Below are 10,452 nucleotides of genomic sequence, written 5' to 3'. Positions count from 1 at the left end.
CACCATACTATAGACATTAATTTAAATTATTTTCCATGATGTCAATTTAGAGATACATTATTTTATTTTATGGTTCAAATCTTTATTTTATTTATTTCATATGTTTAATTTTTATGTTATTTCATTTTAAGTTCATCAATTTAATAAATAAATTATTTCCTAATAAAATAATTTGATCAAAATCTAACATAGACCTAAGTTTTTTTTTTTTTTTTTTTTTTTTTTTTTTTTTTTTTTTGACATTACTCGACTAACAAATACCCGAGTTGAATGAGTGGTTTGGAGCAATGCACGTGGTAATGCTTTCGTTCTTTTTAGTTGAACAAAATGTTGCGTTAGATTTAAATTCTTGATCTGTGTCGATGATATAATATTTATACGAATATTAATAAAAACTCAAAATGAATAACCTAATCAATTCAACAAGTTTGATTATTAGCTTATTTAAATTTTGTGAGTTATATTGATTCATATGTTGTTCTAAAATTAAATTATTTTAGTTATTGTCATTTTACTTCTATAACAAAAATTTGAATAAATGACTCAAACAATCCGATTCATGACACAATATCTACCACTCAAAAGTGTGAATAGATCTGAAAATATTATTACTCAAAACTATACAGAGTTAAGAATGAGAAATAGAATTGGGATCCGAACGTTCAATCTTCATTGATATTCACAACAACGTTTAAATAGGATACGAGCTACCAACTAATACCTACTGAAAATATGAACAAACTAAATCTTGAGAATAAAATAAAATATACTGCTAATCAAATCATAAAAGGAAAAATATTAACTGATTACATATCTTCCCTAACTAATATATTCTCAAAATATTAACTGATTATTAATATCTGGACTAATTCAACTAGCAATAAGTTACACTAAATCCTGACCGTTTAAGCTAATGTTTTTATGGTATGGTTTAGTTAACTTCATTATTTATTAAGATTTATTTAATTACTCGAACAATTGGGTTCGATTGATTGAGTTGAATCTAAAAAATGTCTTAATCCAATCCAATTAAACGCATAAACACTTCAAAATATTCTAACGGGTCGAAATATATAAATTTATAAATATACAAATTTTAAAGAATAAGATGATGACGTATATAATGAGTAATGGATTGCATATGGTTTTGAGATCATCCAATCAAACACGATATTGAAAAAAACTTGGGGGAAAGTTCATGGGAATCAAAGCTTTGAAATTTGTTTGTTCAATTTGTGTGGTGGCTAAGTTAATATTTTGTTATTATTGTCGTAATTAATAAATAGATAATATTGAAATTGTGAATTCAACAAATTCTCCATTCCTAACAAGAACAAGAAATTATTATTGGTTGTTGAATGAGGAAAATAGATACCCATTTTAAAGGTCAATATTGCTTTCATTCGTCCGACTCCCAACTTTTTGTTCACATAGATGGGATATCAAATATAGTCAATTGCATGTGCATATGTATTCTTTGGCATGCATAAAGTTCGTGTGATAGTGTTCATATGACTTGAAAATTCGACTAATTTCAATTTGAATTGGTTTGAATTTTTGAAAATTTGAAAATTCGAGTAGATTCGCAAGTTGACATTTTTTTTTTGGTCTAGTCAACCTAAAAAACTCGAAAATAGGTGGTGAGAGTTCTATGCTCTGATACCATGTGAATGTTTGTTGAATCCACCACACCTAAATGGTAGTGAGAGTTCTCTTATTTATAATCCTTTACAGAATACAGAAATATGTTAAATTACAAATAATATGAAAATAGCGATAAAAGGAAAGAATTATAAATGAATACAATATATTTGCTTTTAATAAAAGGGCAAATATGGTAACCCGTAATGTAAGGCAAATATCTAGATATTTTCCTTATAATGAACGGTCAACTATCCTTAACAGTTATAACCCAACCTAACCTACCCTACTTTTAAGATTTTATAAAGATTAATGTTATTTTACATTTGTAACCAAAGTTAGTATGGATTGTGACTAGTACCCTACTTTTAAGATTTTATAAAGATTAATGTTATTTTACATTTGTAACCAAAGTTAGTATGGATTGTGACTTGTAAACGTTTAATATTTGAGTTTTATAAAATTTTAGTTATTAATGTAACACGGTAGATAAGTAGATTTAAAAAAAAAAAACAATTAAGAAAGAACAATGGGACAAAAGAACCAAACCCAATATGAACATAGAAGGTTAGGTTGGGTTGGATTGTGAACTCTATTCAAGTTGCTTCGGTCACCGACCCAACAAACGTGAAATTTCAGATATTGAAAATTACTTTTAAAGTGTTGCAGTTACATTTCTAACCATTGAAAAGTCTCTTTTTGTAGTTTCAATTCCAATAGTTGTCGTTTAAACACTCTCTGGACACGTTGAGCACCATTCAACGACGATTAAGGTCTATTTTGGTATGTTTTAGATGGGTATTGTTTTTATAAGCTTTTGTGAACTCGGCTTAATGGATTTAGATATATAGGACTCTAATTCTTGATATCACAACCTGATTTTCTAGGCTTTCGAGAAATTAGACCGCGATAAAAAGATGAAAGCATAAACAAATAAAATAAAAGTAAAATAAAACAAACAAATAAAAGTGCCGAAAATAAGGTAAAATTTCTCATGATTTAAAATCATAAAATACCATAGATGAAAACCAATATCTAAATCAATATGTATACAAAACAAATACTATTTTAGTTATTTACAAGGGAGGAACACGTGGGGAAATCTAAAAGAAAACAAATGAAAACCCAAAAGAAAGGAATACAAATTAACACTATGCCTCGGGTTGACACTCCTCTATGACGGTTCAATTCCTGAGCACCTCTCTACCTCGAACGGTACTTAGATTTTCAAGCTTCCTTGAAGTTCTTCAATGGCGGCCACTATTGGGGGAATAGGTTCTAGGTTCTTTTAGCTCTTGTTTTCTTCATAAAACTTATGGGTAATCTTGTTTAGAAACTATAGTAACAAGTTTGAAGGGAAATGGCTGATAATTTTCCTCGAATTTGGAAAATATCTGAGAGTAGAAACTCAAAATCTAAATGGTTATTACTTGCGATTGGGAGCTCGACTCAACTCAATTCTTGTTCTATATGAATGCTCCAACTTCATACTTTATAGGAGAAGTTTAAACCGACGTCGAAACCTCTAGAACCATTATAATTTGGAGAATGGTTTTTCTAGATTTCTCATTGGAAATATCGTCTCCGATCAATGAGCAACCGACCTCCAATTTGAATTCTAGACGTTGGATGTAGTGAGTTGTGTGTCCTCTATAGCATACTCAAATTTAGTGAAGATCCAACATGAAAATGGAGATTCAAGGGATTTTCTGATCATTGCTCATTGTCGAGAATCTGATTTTCTGATTTGTGTCATTTTCGTAAATATCTCGAAGTTCAAGGGTATTTTGGTAATTTTCTATTTTTTTAAAATATTTTATTATTATTTTCTCCGCACTCCAAAAGAATCTTGAAATTCCTTTCGATCAAAATTTAAAATCCAAAAATTTCCTTAAAAATTAGAAATACCAAGTTTTTGTCCATTACACTTACTTTTTTTTCCAATTATTTTCCAATTATTTTCCAAAGGCCTTAAAAGGCTTAAAATCACTTGTTATGATATAGAAATGACTTCGTTAAGACAATTGTCCTAGTTTAAATTGCTTAATTCTTCTTCTTGAATTCTTTGGGTCATACATGGGCGGCTTAATTCCTATAGAATCCTTTAAGTCTTACATAGGCGGCTTAATTCTTATAGAATTCTTTGGGTCTTACATGGGCGGCTTAATTCCTATAGAATCCTTTGGGTCTTACATGGGCTACTTAATTCCTATAGAATCCTTTGGGTCTTATGTGGGCGACTTAAATCCTATTGGAGTAAATTACATTCACTTTGGGATGTTACACTAAAAGCTAAAGAACATGGTGAATATTTCATTCACGAGATTGATGACTATTCAATATTTAAGTATTTTTACCAAATATAACAAAAGTTTTTTTTTTTTTTTTTAATTAAAGAAAATGAGACTAAAGTTGAAATTCATTTGGTAAATCTATCAAAATTTTATGATCAAATCATAATGGATAGTACAAAAATTAATGGATAGAAAGTGGAATTGTATTCCAACACAAAGCATCAGTAAAATTGTGATGTGCAAGAAGAAATGTCACAATCAAAATTTTGAAGTAATGAAAAACAGGATAGGACTAACAAACTATACAATGCAAGATGAATATATGAGAAAATAATGAAAAATTGCCATAAAATTTCGTGCACTTTTAAGTTATTCAACAACATTTCCGAAAACCAATGTAAATTTGAATACATATACCTATGTTTAGTTTGTTCATTAAAGAGGAAAATGGGATCGGGATACAAAATATGTAAATGAAATATAGGCTACAAAAAAAAAAAAAATGTGGACAAGACAAACACCCTAGGTGAACGTCTCTTTGTGACTATTAAGCTCCTGAGCACCCTCTCGCCTCGACCAGCATCAACATGCATCTGAAAAAGAAAGTGTAAAAAAAGAATGAATATATAAATATACCCAGTAAGTCGTTCTCATCAAATACTTAACCTAGTAGGAAACCACATACTTTTATCTAGCTTTAGGGGTATAGCCCTTATTGCTCACAGATTTGGGTAGTTAGCTTAGCCTATGCAATGGTAACGGATTGTAACGACCAAAAAAAAATTAATAATTAAATAATTAAAATAATAATTTCCCCTAAACTACTCTCCACTAACCCCTCTCTCTCCCAACTATAACTTAAACCAGAATACTGTATGCATGGGAGGTTCCTATAATGAAAAAAAAAATACCAACAACCAGAAAAGGAGAGCTGAAGATTTAATTATTGGAGAGAGATCTTGCTTTGTTATTACCGTAAGTCATATTTCAGATCTCTTTTTCATTTATCACAATCAGATTTCCTTTTCCTTTATCTAATTAATCAGAATAAGATCTCTTGTTCCCTGCCCATTGAGGCTAATATCTGTTCATAAAAAAATACAGAACAGAGGAAAAAAATGGAAGATAAGAAGTAAATACAAGATAGAGAGAAAGAAAAGATTATGTTTTAACCATAATTGAGGCTAATATCTGTTTATAAAAAAATACAGAAATAGAGGGGAAAAGAGGGAAGATAAAGAAGTAAATACAGGATAGAGAGAAAGAAAAGATTCTGTTTAAAAAAAAATTAAAAGTAAATAAGAAAGAAAGATTTGGTAAGAAAAATTTATGTATGATATCTGTGAATTTAAATGATAACAGAATTTAAATGATAACAAAATTAAAGGAAAAAAAGAAAGAAAAACAAGATAAAAGAAAGATTTGGAAGGAAGAATTAATGATAACCAAATGAAAGAAAAAAAAAAAAAACAAAATAAAAGAAAGATTTGGAAGGAAGAATTAATGATGAATGAAATAAAAAAAAAGAAATCAAGATAAAAAAAAGATTTGAAAGGAAGAATTAATGATAACAGAATGAAAGAAAATAAAAACAAGATAAAAGAAAGATTTTGGAAGGAAGAAAAATACAAGAGAAGACTAGATAAAAGCCAGAATACTGTTAATAAACTCAAAAGAAAGAATACTGTTAATAAACTCAAAAGAAAAAAAGAAAAGAAAAAGAGGAAATACCTAAAAGAAAAAAAAAATAAAGAGGAAAGAAAGAAAGAGAGGAGGAAATAGAGAAGGAAGAGAAAAATAAAAGGGAAGATTTAGGAGTAAGAATCAATGAAATTACCAATAATATGATAAGATTAGAGAAAGTAGAGTACAAAAATAATATTAGAAGACAAGAAAGTAGTCACTCGATAAAAAATAGAAAATGAAATCTTAATATAAATAGAATATGTATATATATTTAGATGTATATTATAACGTTTCAAAACTTTATCCATGCAAAGTCTTTAATGCTCGCAACCATTGTAAGAATTAGAGAATTGAACATGAAATTGATGTCATGGATTCTTATAGGTTGGCTTGGATACAAAGGGAAAAATCAAACTTTCGTTAAGGATAAATTGGTGACACCCTTATAAGCTAATCAGGTAAGTGGCGTTACTATAGGATAGGCTAAAAATTGTATGAGTTACGATGTTGTATGAACTATGTCGTACGATGCGGTATATGAGTTGTGATGATGTATGACTTATGATGATGTGTGGATTATGATACCTGATGATGTGCTCAGTATATATATATTTTGAAGAATGTCGTACTTGATATGTTTGATGCACTTTGTGGCAATATGATGAGTATGATGATTGCGTGACGTTTACCTTAATATGATGATGTTTTCCTTATTGAGCATGCTATATGATGATGAGTGCCATATTGCATCATGTCGTTAGATCGACATAGGACACAACCCTAAGAGCGTGAAAATGATATTAATATAAATATCCACGAGTATGTGTTACCTAGAGTAACAAAGAGATGAGACGAGAGGGTTGTGTCAGAGGAGACATTATGATGGATTTAAAGGGACCTCATGCATATTGTATGTTCATAAGCATAGGGCTACTTCCCCTAGAGATGATGAGTGCGGACGCGCACCGTATGATGAGCACGTATGCGCATAGGTGCGAAAGCACACAGATGAGGGTGTTCATGAGGTGCATGACACTATGGGGTTCCGTTGACCTCCGGACGTTGCTACAGATTAGCTTGACCAGAGGGTCCAGGGGGTGTGCGAGCGCCCTGGGGATTCACACTCGCACGTGTGAGTCGTGTGTAGGGAAGTATTACACATCCAATTTGTCCGAGACTGGAGGCCACCCCTAAGATGATTAGAGATAGGTCCCTAAATCATGATTGCATGTGTTTGCATTTGCATGGCCCCTATAGTGGGGCCACTTACTGAGTATTCTTTGAAATACTCAGGCTATGTGACACATCATTTTTCAGGTAAAGGGTAAGGCGCACTTGTACGGAGGACGGCAGCATCGCGAGTAGAGACTGTGGCACGGGCATAGGATAGATTCATATTTAAATTCTTAGTTTTAAGTTAGAATAGGGTGTTTTGCATTCCATTGTTTTAAATTACCTTGTATTTGTTTTTATTTTCTCTAAACTTTAGTATTTTGTATTTAAACACGTAAGACCATGACTGTGTTTTCCAGAGAAGAAGTTGTTTTAAACGTTTTTGAAGTTTACATTATAAATGATGTTCATGTAAGAGTTATATTTCCGCTTTATAGATGAGCATGAGACGTTAGTGGCGACTCTAGATATGTGGAAATTTAGGGTCGTTACACTGGTATTCAAAATTGAGGTGCTACTTCAAAGAACTCTCAATCAGGCGGGGACAATATGTCGAGTGTTAGCTTGCTCATTATACATGGGAGGTTAGCCGGCAAACCTATCCTACCGGCCATGTAATCGCCTAAAGTTGGGGGGCACAACCACCTGGTACATACCAGCTCCACTAACTACCCGCATGATCTATGCCCTTCCATAGGATTGATCTACTATACAGGGTAACCACTCACTACCCGCATGATCCACGCCCTCCTGTAGGATGAATCTATCATGTAAGGTAATCCAACAAACTATCAAGTCACATATCCCTAAGCGGCCTCACGTCTAGCTCAACGTCACCATACAATTCTAATGATGATATTTTGCCTAGAAGAGAGGAGCGAAAGAAATTACATATTGCAGAATTAAATTTTTTTTATGAAGAAGACAGAGTTGATCAAGAACCAAGCAATGTTGACACTAGAGAGCAACATGAATATTCTCACCAATGAATATTCTCACTAAATCTCTACCAAGGATTAATTTTTCAAAGTCAAGCTTAAGAGGATAATTATGAGTCTTAAGTTAGTAAAAGAAGTTATTTGTGAAGTAACTTTAGTAGAAGTGTTAAGAGAATGGTAAGTAATTATTAATGGGTGGAGAAAGTTTAGGAAAATTGTTAGTGATTTCTCTCATCAAAATAGTTTTATGACCTAGGTTTCATTTAAAACAACAAAAAAATTTAAAAAGATAGTGATTAAGGTACTTTTAGTTCAAAGAAAACCTTTTCATTTAAGTTTTTTTTTTTTTTTTTTTTTTTTTTTTTTTTTTTTTTACTTTAGTTATTTGTTTCGGCGTACTTCGATCCAGTGTCGAAACCAACACTATTGTGGTTGTCAGTATGATGTTTGTCTAAATTAAGTCTAAAAATGAACATTAGACAAGTAGCTTTTTCATTCAACATTCCATCGTTTATCTATTCTAAAGATAGTTTCAAAACATTTATAAAAGAGGTTGGTTAAGGTATAAGAAAAATACAATGTTTCTCATAAGCTTTCACAACCAATCATACAAACAAACTCTAGCAAAGCTGCGAGAACACTAAAGTCTAACCCGACAAAGCTGCGAGAACACTAAAGTCTAATCAGACAAAGCAAGTAAACCTATCCAAGGAGACAAAAGTTAGATTGTGTGAAAAAATTTACAAAATTACTCCCTAAAAAGTAAAAGAGCTACTTTCTTCCACTTTAGACTTTTCGTCCAAGAGAACTCGTAAGGAAGTCGAGAAGTGTTGGAGAATTTCTTCCGTTAGGGTTCAGGATGACTCCATAAACCTTATATTGTAAATTGTCATAATTTTCATTTATTTTAGTTATTGTTTGTTATTAAATCTCATTTAGTTTACAACTATTTTGATTAATATTCTTATTTCTTTTGCTTATTAACTCTCATTTAGTTTATAACCATTTTCATTAATATTTTTCTTTATTTAGTTTAGGTATGAGAATCAGTATTGTTATGCCTATATAAAGACTTGTCTAACATTATTTTAAAGTGTGGAGTCATGTGGAGTTATTGTCATTTTGATTTGAGTAGAGACAATTGAGAAGAACTTTGTTAGAAAAACTTTTTAGTGTGAGTGTGAGAAATACACTTGTAAACACTTTGGTTATAGTGATTGGCTACCACTGGATGTAGGGGAACCACGTAAATTTTTGTGTCTCATGGTTTAATTTCTATTTGTTGTTGTGTCAGTGCGATCGATCTTGCTTCCGCTTCCGCTTCCGCCTCAACAATTCGATATCAAAGCATTTTTTGTTGTGGCATTCCACTACAACAATTGGGTATCAGAAGCTCTTTGGTTGTGGCATTTAGGCACTACAAATGGTATCAAAAAAATTGAAAGTTGTGGTATTTTAGGCACAACAAATGGTAGAGCTTGAAGGTTGTGGCCTTAATGGGGCACAACACCATGACTAATGTAGGTATAAATAGATAGAATTTGAATTAATGAACTAATTGTGACGGGATTCCAAACAAGTCATGTTATTTAAAATCTTTTATTAAAAGATTTAAACGTTCAACTTCTAAGAAAAGATAAACTCGGGTTGGCACTTAAAAAATTTGTCATCTCTTATAAGATACAATGTTGCTTAACACATGGAGTTACTTTCCTACATTTTAATATAAAGTTTTTAGCTCCAAAGCATTAAAAATCTTCTCTCTTTGTTTGTTTTATTCCCAAGTCTTCACATTAAAATAAAATTCTCAATCAATGTCAAAAGGATTTGATGTACCCGATTGTTTAATTGAACAAGGAAAATGCGTATGAAATATTCAAATTACTTGGCATCTAAGAGTATTGGGATGCTTTCATATATATAAAAAAATGTAATCTTATAATATTTTGTAAATGAGATAACAAACTATTTTCAAGATAGAATAAAATTCGTGACAACATTAAATTAAATAATTTTGTCCCTCACTTTGTCTTAAGTTTACTTCTTAGTAAATAGCAAAAGGTTTTTTTTTTTATTTTTTTTATGGTAAATATAGGGAAAAAAAAAAACCAAATTTGATTTTATCTTTTATGTACTACAACCAACAAGAATGAGATTCTCACTATTTTTGTTCTTTTTTCTACTTCTAAAGGAAAACTAACTCATTGTTTCTATTAATTAGGGATCATCCTTTGTCACGAACTTATTTTCAAGGTTTCAAATTTTAGACCATGACAAAGAACGTCAAGAAAAAAAAAAAAAGAAGTTGAAAAAGGACTAAAAGGTTTGATATAAAATTACGAAACACAATACAAAAGACTAAAAAATATAGTTTTCAGACGTCCCTCCATCTCGACCGGTAGTCTGTGAAAACTTGAAAAGGAAAGCAAAAAGAGGTGAGTATAAAAATAATGAGGAAACAACTTATTTGTACGCTCTCATTGCATTATTAACTTAGTGGTATTCAAGTGCTTTACTATGAGCTCTAGGAAGTTTAGGCCTAGTCTCACTTGTTATTTGAACATTTAGGGTGCCTCAATGTGTTGTATAACACTTTTAACGGAATCTTACCTCTCAGGGATCTATACAGGTTCTATAATGTAATGACTCTAGTTTTCTACTAACCTAAAGTCGCTATTATATGCATGACGTAACTTCTTAGGCGGAAATATTAATTTAAA

This window comes from Cucurbita pepo, chromosome 9 (assembly GCF_057944985.1).
Source record: "Cucurbita pepo subsp. pepo isolate OVF chromosome 9, ASM5794498v1, whole genome shotgun sequence".
NCBI lineage: Eukaryota > Viridiplantae > Streptophyta > Magnoliopsida > Cucurbitales > Cucurbitaceae > Cucurbita > Cucurbita pepo.
This window is presented reverse-complemented; position numbering follows the sequence as displayed.